This window comes from Anneissia japonica, unplaced genomic scaffold, assembly GCF_011630105.1.
Source record: "Anneissia japonica isolate Jap-2015-1 unplaced genomic scaffold, ASM1163010v1 scaffold2394_len201251_cov164, whole genome shotgun sequence".
Taxonomy (NCBI): domain Eukaryota; kingdom Metazoa; phylum Echinodermata; class Crinoidea; order Comatulida; family Comatulidae; genus Anneissia; species Anneissia japonica.
Genome location: NW_022716878.1, coordinates 5,515 through 16,216, shown reverse-complemented (window position 1 = coordinate 16,216; position 10,702 = coordinate 5,515). Strand labels below are relative to the sequence as shown.

General features: G+C 35.9%; 1 protein-coding gene across 3 annotated transcripts in view; it reads left to right on the top strand.

Moving 5' to 3' along the window:
* The first annotated feature begins 935 nt into the window (after positions 1 to 935).
* The window catches only part of LOC117110024, a 13,433-nt gene continuing 3,666 nt past the window's right edge, over positions 936 to 10,702 (top strand). The window contains exons 1-3 of one of the 3 annotated variants that reach the window (XM_033252580.1): positions 936 to 1,021; positions 2,421 to 2,529; positions 4,183 to 4,451. The gene's annotated coding sequence lies outside the window, so the exon portion shown is untranslated. Of the gene's footprint in view, positions 2,530 to 4,182; positions 4,452 to 10,702 lie in introns of all 3 variants that reach the window. The other 2 variants (XM_033252577.1, XM_033252578.1) reach the window with 2 other exon arrangements.

The following is a 10,702-nucleotide window of genomic DNA, read 5'->3' as shown; positions in this document are numbered from 1 at the left end:
AAATACAGACGCCACTACCGGATCTATTTCTGTCCTTTCTTATGATCTTAAAACCTGGGATATTTACTTCTTGGTCCGAAATCGAGGAATCCAACCACGACTCCGATATAGCGATAAGAGCTACTTTTGTCTGCATAACAACACAATTCAACTCAGGAACTTTCGGTAACAATGATCTTGTATTGCTATGAAAAAATGGAATTCCTTTTCACCGAGTCGTTTGGCTTGGCCAGACTGACTGGAGTGGATCGACCTCGGACCGACTGCAGTGGATTGACCATGTGTCAAATTCAGGCAGGTGGAAAATGGAGCTTTACACACTTCAAAATACTGTCACAGAAATAATTTGCAAGGTCTTATGTGCTTACAAAGATGAAAATTAATGTTGATAACATAATTATTTTATCTGGTACTAATCTAAGCTCTTCTTTACTTAGATATTAGATGTGCTTGCAAAGCAAGCCACATTTTCACACTGAAGGGTATGAACAACATCAGTAATTTTATGTCAATTCCAAGAATTTTAAAATCACCCCCTCCCCCCCAATGAAAAATACTTTTATACGCCACTGATTTGACGGATGGATTGGAGAGAAGTTAGAGATTTTAGAATGTTTCCAATATTTTCAGCTCGGCCACACTTCACCTGCTACGTATGGATAGTTAGTATTCATCCCTATAATACAACAAGAACCAGCAGATCGAGCGAATCGACTATTATATAGATATGGCGCAACAGGTCGAGGGTTTGTAATCTCAGGTGATCTTCTTCTATATGTGATTTGTGTGGAACTAGATGTTGTTTTTATATAAAATCAAATTAACTATTAATTTTTTAAGTTATTTAGAACACAGACGGTACGGTAAGTTTTAATGACACATACCATGTAACAAGTTTTTTTGTTTTCTTTAGATGTGTTTATTTTCATTTATATTTCAGTTGCAACCATAGCCATAAAAAAAGTGACCAGTGCTTATCCGACATAAGTCAAATTAAAATGCCTAATTCTGAATCCCATAGGTAAGTTTTGGAAATTGTATTTTTATAGACTATGCATTATGCACTGGGTCTAGGAAAACAGACACAATGTGAAAATGGCCAGACCATGTCGAGTGGTAGATTCAAAACGAGGGTGGCAACTTGACAAGGTACGGTAATAAATTGATGTCTGTAAGTGAAAAAAAATACCAACAAGTAATTATGGTAACATACTTCTGCAGCCAGTGGTGGTCTTTGATGTGATCAAAAGAACAATAATTAAGATACAAATTGCAATTATTATTATTATCGCAGTAGTAGTCGTGAAATGTATTATGTATTTATAGTAGTTGAAGATAAATCTTCTTGCAATATTCTCATGTTATTCATTATAATATTTGGTTTGTGGCTTTTGTTTTATTTAGGACCTCTATCGATGATAAGTATAACTTTGGAGAAATTCCCAAAAAGCGAGGAAATTGGAAGCAATACACAGCAACATTTTTTATTTTGCTTTATTTAGTTTATTGTGTTTGTAATATTACCTTAATGGATGCAAAAAGTTTGGAATGCACTGATTCTAGTCTCAATCAGTCTGCGTTAAATAATGAAGATCGTTATGATCTTCATGCCTATCACACTTTATTTAATTTTTTTATTTCACTTTGCGCTGTCATTATCGGAAAGTTTTGTCAATGCCTGTGTGTGTTCATTGAGGAATTACGGCATGTAAAAAGTCGCCATGACAAGTCGCTTTTTAAGGCATTCAAAAGCTGCTTCCATGTGCTCACATCATCGACCAGAATAATCATAATAATAGCCTGTATCTTAGTTTTATTGAGAATCGTCTTTGATCCTTACCACAAGAACTACGACGCGTATTGGCCAATTTTCATAAAGTCAGTTGGTGTTGCCATGTTTGCGAACTATATGTTTGATTACAAGGTTTGTGGTGAACTATTCTATTAGTAGCTTAAGATAGCCTATACGAACGTATCACACACTATTAACCGACTCAGTCAAACAGAATAAAAGCTATATTCAGTGGTGGCATCAGTTCGCAGGGTTAGGGGGTGGCACCAGTGAGAGAAAAAATGTGTACTGTATAGATTTTACGGGATGTGAGACTCTAAAATGCTTTAAGCAATCCTTTCAAATTCATAAATTGTCAGTTTATTGGGGAATACTTTGGAGGGTTTTAGACGCTGCCTGGCCATGTATACTTAAGACCCCTCCATGGACCTTCCCGTCGAGAAGGCATGGCTCACTCCTTTCGTCGTTGGCTTTACCACTGAATAATTACTATTATTGGGTGCAGGTATCCCAATTAAACTTTACCGGGATGTCATTTTGTAAAATAATCAATGGAAAGTGATTGCGTAAATTAATGTAATATACACACAATATCTTGCAATAACGACAAGGTAATCCAAATTTACAGGAATTGTCAGTAGTTGAATTAAGCGAAATTCAAGAATCCAGCAACACATACGTCGCCCAAGGCTTGGCATGGAGCTACTACACTGGTTACTTAAAGATTGTTCTGGAACGTAAGTTAGTTTACTTTTAGAATTGAATTTCTAATCATATGATAATGATTAACACTATAATAATTATTAATAATAATACGAATGATAATTATATTAAAGCCCCATTTCTGGCTAAATTTCAAAAATAAAAGATTTTTTTTAGACAAAATGCATATGCATTATTCTAATTATTATAAACAATGGAAAAATATTGGCATAAATTTTAGTTTTACGCAAAAGGATAAAGAAAATGAGAAATACAGACTGTTTCTCATAGGAGATTACCATTTTCTCGACGAATTCTTCGTTACTAGGCAAATTCAGAGGTTGTAGATTGCATCTCCGCACTGGAATGCTCTCGCTTTTATGTATACTTTATACAGTCAATAGAGTGCGCCCTCCCTAATAAAATTAGTTTTTGTACTTTGCATCTTGCACACTGGGGTCGATCGAGTAGGCCTGAGATATGTTTATTTAATTGTCAAAATCTCTGTCAGAATATTTTTTAACAGATATGAAATATTATGTAACAAGTGTCAATACTAGCAACGGGAAATATCATGTGGGCTGTTTTTATGTGTAATAACAGAACCAAAATTGAGGTAAGGCTAGGCCTAGCCTAGCAGTATTGGATAGGGTAATGTTTCCGGCGCCTACTATATTTCTTCGCAGACCTATCGCAAAATCAAACAAAAAATTCATCCGCATTTATTTTTTTGTATGAAACACAAAAATTCAAATTTCAGTCTTATTTTACATTTTTTTCATGTTTAGGAATGTCTAAATTTAGTTAAACTAGCAATTTCGTATTATATATATATATATATATATATATATATTTATAACATATTTAAAAATAAAATAATCAGATTTTTCTTAACAACTTAAATTTTTGAAAGGAATGGGGCTTTATAATGATAATTAAGATAATAGTGAAAGGCAATGTTGATAATGAATATAACGATAATGATAATGACGATAATAATTCTATGATAATTATGGTGATGATAACAGTACGATGATAATGACAATATTTTAAATATAAAGCATTATAATATACATTCCAAGTGTCATTCTTTTCCTTAATTCCTTTTCTGGAAACCTATTTATTGCGATTTTACTACTGTATTATAATTTTAGAGTATTTTATTATGTACGAAATTGAAATGATTTTGTGAATTGCTTATACTATAATGTGTAAATAATGTATAAACATGAGAGTAAAACTATTTTACACTGAAAAATAATGGAAACAGGAGACCAACGAAAGACAATAAAAAAGTCCTTTTCTGACTTTAAAAACATAATAAATAAATAAACATAATTTCCTAATAATAGTATAGAGTTTTAAAAGTCATTAGTAGTTTTGCAATGCTTGTGGTGTGTGTGTGTGTGTTTGTGGGTGTGTGTGTGTATGTAAGGGGGTTTGGGGGTTTGTGTGTGCGTGTATGTATGCATGTATAAATGAATGGGATATAGACAAAGTAAATATTAAATAATAAAATTAATAAATGAACGAACGAACAAACAAACGAATGAATGGAATGATCAAGGGAATAATTGTAAACAGATAATTAATATGGTATCTCGATATCACAAGTAGGTATGCTTGGTATTGTTTATAGATGTCTATAGATATGAGACTAGTAAAGAAAATATTTGTTTCTGTTAAAGATTTACACACAACTGTTCAAAAAGAACAGAAATGGAACACAGTGGCGAATGTTGACGGTACTATGCCTGAAAATTTGTTGCCATGTAAACTCTTTGCTATCGTACCACTTGACTGTAAAGTTCCCAATAAAATTGGTGATTGGCCTGACAAACATGAAGGGATTACATTTGATAGTTGTCTACCACCACTTATTATGGATCGAGCTGGTGTAAGATTTCGAAAATATATAAACTCGGTCTACAAAATTCAAGGTTATAATGACCAACCGGTAAGTAATGGCTGCTAACTCAAATATTTTAATGGAAATAGTGGGTTTTTCTAATTGTTGCTATATCTATTCTACTGTTATACTTTGATTGATTAATATTTTTAGTTGTTATATATGGGTATATGGTCCAATTTGCATAATAAAGGAGCTTTAAATAATTTAAATAATAATGATAATTGCGATAAATAAATAAAGAAAATATGCATTTGAATAGGTACCAGAGGATTTTTTTAGCGTCTTGACGTAGTGCCTATGTATGTCACATGTGTTGGATTAATGTTGAAATTAACAATGAAAACAATGAAACTTAGAAGTGTAAACAAAAGGTGTTTGTATGTGCGTTGACAATAAGGATAAAATTAAAGGTGTTAAAAGATTTCATTAATTATAGAAACAGTATTTAAAGGTGTTAAAAGGTTTCAATAAATATTTTTTTAAATGTGATGTTATTAAGTGGGTTGTGTATCGTGACGTATTAGATTTGTCATGTTTCGTTAAAATTTATAGTCCACCACTGTGTGTTCTTTAGAAATTGGTAACAATACCTTGCCATGACAACATACAACTTATATTATGTCGACTTGTCAAGATAATCTATCTCGCCATGACAACACACAATATGTATTATGTCGACTTGTCTGTATAATCTATCTCGCCATGACAACATACAATTTTTACTATGACGACTTGTCAAGATAATCTATCTCGCCATGTCGACATGATATGTATATTATGTCGACTTGACAACATAAATTATCTTGACAAGTCGTCAAGTCGAATGGCACTTAGGTGCTTCCGTAGTTTTCGGCTCTTATAAATTCATATGAGACTTTTTTCTGCACCACCAAGTTTAAGCACGGATACAGAAGTGATAAAATTCACAAGAAGAGCTGAACGTTTGACAGGTGGTACCAGCGGAGGGTGCTTAACCTCCGTCAGACAGGACCCCGTTCAAAAAGTCTAGGTCTACATCCAATAAATTTGATTTGGTTGAAACATGCGGCCCATTGTTTGGGAAGTGTGAATTCATTCATGAATATCAACACTTAATAATAAAAGCAATCCAACTTGAACTGGTTTAATGTTAATGAGCGTGACCAGCCTTAACCATAACAGTGACGTGTAGTCTACATGTTGCCTTCGTACTGACTTTATCCATAACTGTATTCAAATTCGAAATATTGAAAGGAATAAGCTACTGCATTAAGTACAGAAGAACATTTCGTTTAAGATAAGCAGCGCCACACCAAAGTAAGTAGAATAATTCAGGGGCGGATTTAGAGGAGTTGATACAGGCTACGACTCCCCTATAATTTTACCAGCCATGTTTTTTGTAATATCGTCCCTAATGCCCTACACTTTTTTTTTTATAAGAACACATTTTATAAGAACACTGAGGCTGAAATTGCTTAAAAATTAAGAACAAAATAAGAACAAATTGATCATCATTTTTACCAGGCATTTTTCTGGGGCAATTTTTCCAGGGCATTTTTTCAGGGCACATTTTTGCTGTACAATAATAATTTGAAATGTTTGAAAAGTGTGTAAAATAAGAACAAAGTAAGAACATTTTGAGCCTGAAATCAGCTAAAAACACTGAGCCTGGGCAAAATTTTACTTGTTCTTATAAAAAAAAAGTGTAGTTTAATAGCCATACCAGCTTTTGTATGCACTTTGAGGTGCAGATAATTTAACTTAGTAAGTAAGCCAGTTCTGTCCTCCATAGTAAGATCATCCCCAGGGGTTTGGTTTTACCTCCATGTTCCCGCAAACCCTCCCATCCCCCTTCCACCCAAACAAACCCGGTTTATTTCATCATAATCTACACATGAACTAACTAACGTTTGTCACAAAAAAGTACTATCAATCAATCAATTAATCAATTTCTGGTTTTCCAAACAATGTCCATATCAAATTACAAAACAAATAAGATTCAAAGATAAGTGCTGTAAATTATATTAAATGTACATTCTTGACGATATATTCAAAGTAGGACATGGCCGTGTATAAAAACTTCACCCCATTTTATCATATTTTGTCACAGCAAAGCAATTATTCGTGGTCTCAATAGCAATACCAAAAGAAAGAAAGACGACATCAGGTCGGGAAGGTGATATAAGACCCCTACAAAGTAGGCCTACTCACCCTATCTCAATACATTGTGCAAACATAAAAGTAAAATAACCTAAGCATGACATGGCACTAGCTGTAAAAAAAAAAAACTTCACCCCATCTAATACATAGACTATATTTTGTCACAGCCAAAAAGGCCTAATATGGATGTCCATCGTGGGTTTCGCCAGCTATACGAAAAAACGAAATGACAGCCACGCTTAGGCGAAATAAGGGAAGATTGCACCACGCTTAACATGTTATCGCCAAGCAAAAAAAAAATGTGTACTAGTAGATTTTATTCAAAAGGGGACAACATGTAAATACCAACAATACAATAAACAATTCTCCCTCTTCTCTTTCAAGCTTTCTTTTTCAATCCAATATTATGAGGCACCCTTCAATACAAGCCCAACCGTAGGATCTCTTTGTACGCAGCCTGCGCGTGCACATAGGTACCCATTTTAGGGAAGGTCACTGATCGATAATAAATATTCGGCTGGATAGGGCGCGGCTCTGTACCGTAAAGTAAGCGTGACTATCGTAGTATGCACTGAAATGTACGGTAGATAGTGCCGCGTAAAAAAAAATTGTGAGTAACCAGCCGTGCGCGAGCATAACAAAAGAAGGCACAGACTAGAACTGGTTTTATATTTACGCCAGTATATAAAATTGACTAAATTTCAATGTAGCCAACACTTAGGTTACGATCTTTATTTGAAGGATATGATAATATTGCTTAGGCAAATACAGGGGGCGCAGACTGTGCGATCGCACCACCTAAATTATAGTTTTAAAAAAATAATTGTTGTATTACAGGCCTATTGTTGATATGAATTACCGGTAAGATTTTTAAGGCATGAGGGTGTAATTTCCGGGTAGCTAGAGGTCCATATTCTCAAAATTTCCCACGTCAGCCCCAACCACATGGTGTGGTTGAGGTGCTGTGAAGTTACACTACTGCACCCACTACTGCCAAATCTCTGCATCCGCCCCATCATTCAAGCATTTAAAGCAGGGTTGGGCCAAAGTGAACTTTTGATTTAACATCGATGGCCGCACCCAAACTTAGATTTTGCCAGTGGGCTTGCAAAAACCTCCAAGCACCGCTTTTCCACCACTTTATTCTCAGTTTTAATATGGTCGGTGTCGGGCCGTAAAAACAAGGTGTTTTCGTGCCAATGTTGCTTGGCGGGCCACACACATAGGGTTTTTTTAATCTATTTTCGCGGGCCGCAAAAAAATCGCTGTCGGGGGCCGCGCTTTGCCCACCTGTGATTTAAAACATAGTCCCGATCTTAGCTTATGATCGCGACATTCTTTTTCCGATTCTTCTCCTCCTCCTTCCATCTTTCTTTTCTTGCATTTCTTTCCAATCATACAAAAATCTCAAGACATCAGGGGCGGATTTAGTGGGGGGGGGGGCGCCTGCGACGCGCGCCCCCTCCCCTTATATCACAAAAAAACTAGAGATACTATGTTCAATAGAACATGAACCCAGTCATTTTTTAAGAGATAACCACTGTGACCTTTAACCTCAACCTGTGAACACCCCATGTTTGGTAGGAGTCTGTCTAATGCAATTGGTCCAATCGTTAGTCACTAGCAATATTTGATCATTTTCACTATAGTGACCCTTGTGATTTTTGACCTATAGGTGAAGAGTAGTTTTTCATGTTTAGAAGGTCCTAAGGATCATTCCTGGTAAATTCGAGCTCAATTGGGCTATTTTGAAAATTTGACCCCGATGACCCATATGTAACCACTGATGACAGACAGGGGTGTAGAAGGTGTCACTGGTTCTTAATGATCAAATTTGATTGAATTCGGTTTATTCGTTTGCCATTAGTAACATTTTGAATCTTTGACCTATGAACTTTGACATATAGAGTGAAGAGTATTTTTTCGTGTTTAGAAGGTCCTAAGGATCATTCCTTGTAAATTTGAGCTCAATTAGGCTATTTTGAAAATTTGACCCCGATGACCCCTATGTAACCCTGATCCCAGACTGGGGTGTAGGAGGTGTCGCCGGTTCTTAATGACGAAATTTGATTGAATTTGGTCCAATGGTTTGCCATTAGTAGCATTTTGAAATGTTACTAGAGAGAACAAAAGTATAACCCTTTAATGACCTTTGACCGTAAATCGCTGAACACCATAAACACCCTACCTTATGCCAATACATATGTGCCCAGGACAATTCTGTGGTATGTTATTTGTGACAGAAGAAGTCTTTTATTCATTTTTTTGAAAGTTTTTTATCCTAATGACCCCTATGTGACCTTTGACCCCAAGCAGTGAACACCCCATATATGCGAGGTGTCACCGATTATATTGACCAGGTTTGGTTCGGCACAACCGTTTGTCACTAGTAGCGTTTTAAAATGTTGCCAGAAAAAAGATAAAAATTACCCCTTAATGACCTTTGACCGCTAATTCCTGTTCGAACACCCTATAAACTCTGCCTTATGCTAATGTATATGTGCAAAGGACAAGACTGTGCTACGTTATTTGTGAGACAAGTAGTCTTTTATACGAGTTTTGGTTTTTTTTACCCTAATGCCCCTTATGTGACCTTTGACCCTAAGTTGTGAATAAAACATAAATGGGAGGTGGCACCGGTCCTACTCACCAAGTTTTAATTAAATCGGTCCAGTAGTTTGCCACTAGTAGCCTTTTAAAATGTTGCCAGAAAGAAAGAAATAAAGAAACTGCTAAGAAACAGAACCCCAGTCAGCTGCTGCTGACTGGGTAAAGAAACTGCTAAGAAACAGAACCCAGTCAGCTGCTGCTGACTGGGTAAAGAAAGAAAGAATCTCTAGGAAACAGAACCCGGGTAGGCTAGCCTAGGCCCTAGGCGGGGCGCTAGGGTCTTATCTAGGCTAGGCCTACCCTAGCCTAGCTAGCCTAAAAGCACGATTTATTGCCATTGGGGTGAGTGACTTGAGACCTATACATTCAACAGCTGATTGGTTTAATTGATATCTGGGCCATCTGTTAAATATTAGAATGGCGATTAGATGTACGCCCCTCCCCCTATTTTTTTTGCAAAAAACTTTCACCCACACTGTTTAACGGGCCGGCGGAACCAGGGGGGCGGACCCCCTCTCCCACTTTTTGGCAAAAAATATATAATGTCTGGAGATTTTTGTATGATTTGAAAGAAATGCAAGAAATGAAAGAGGGAAGGAGGCGAAGGATGGGAAAGGGAATGTTTATCCAGTCCCCAACCGAGTTAATTTTTCTCGCGATTCACATTGGCGGATCTGGGGGAAGGGTAATGGGTCCTGACCCCTCCCTTGGCCAACAAAAAAAAAAGATAAAAAAATTCTAGACCTAACTTTTCTGGACCCGTGAGCTGATTTTTTTTTTTTTTTTTATGTTACATACAATAAGAAAATTAGAATTTTTAAGAACGTCAATAAAACACACTTTCAGTGTCAGGAAAGCTTATATACTGCCATCTAGGAATCAAAATTTTCCCAGGGGATAATCCCTGGACCACCCTTTCTTTTTGGGATTTATCGATTCATGGAAAAAAGAATAGGCGTTTATTTATGTATGTATACACACATAAAATAAGACACGAGAAAATTTACCTGACCGTTTTCAAGAGGGAAACACCTTAAATTTTGGAGAACTTAAAAAGTCATTTAAAAGACATTTCAGAAGTCAGGAAAGCTCATTTCCCGCATTCTAGAAATCGAATATTTCCGGGGTAACCCGGACACCCTTTTTCTTCGGAATTCATTGATTCATTAAATCATTTTCAAGAGGGGAAAAATTGAATTTTGAAGAAATAAAAAGTAATTAAAAGACACATCAGAAGTCGGGAAAGCTTATTTCCCGCCTTCTAGGAATCAAAATTTTTCCGGGGGAGAACCCCCCGACCCCCCTTTCTTTTTTGGTATTTATTGATTCATGGAAAAAAAATCGTATGCAATTACTCAATTTGTTTATGTATGTAAACACACATAGAATAAGACATGAGAAAAATTTACCTGACCGTTTTCAAGAGGGGAAAACCTTGAATTTTCACAGCTGTGAGTAGATGAATTATTATTTTAATGACACATTTTATAGTTGCATATTGCGGCTACCCTGAATATTAAAATTTCTTTTAAAAGACATGCACCTAT